This window comes from Sinocyclocheilus grahami, unplaced genomic scaffold (assembly GCF_001515645.1).
Source record: "Sinocyclocheilus grahami isolate Dianchi unplaced genomic scaffold, SAMN03320097.WGS_v1.1 scaffold100.1, whole genome shotgun sequence".
In the NCBI taxonomy this organism is placed as follows: domain Eukaryota; kingdom Metazoa; phylum Chordata; class Actinopteri; order Cypriniformes; family Cyprinidae; genus Sinocyclocheilus; species Sinocyclocheilus grahami.
Genome location: NW_015505279.1, coordinates 1,034,218 through 1,034,461, shown reverse-complemented (window position 1 = coordinate 1,034,461; position 244 = coordinate 1,034,218).

Genomic DNA, 244 nt, shown 5'->3' with positions numbered 1-244 from the left:
CGCTTAAACCAGCTTAAACCAGCAAAGGACCAGCTTAAACCACCAAAGGACCAGCTTAAACCAGGACCAGTTTAAACCAGCAAAGGACCAGCATAAACAAGCAAAGGGCCAGCTTAAACCAGCTTAAACCAGCAAAGGACCACCTTAAACCACCAAAGGACCAGCTTAAACCAGGACCAGTTTAAACCAGCAAAGGACCAGCGTAAACCAGCAAAGGACCAGCTTAAACCAGCAAAGGACCAGC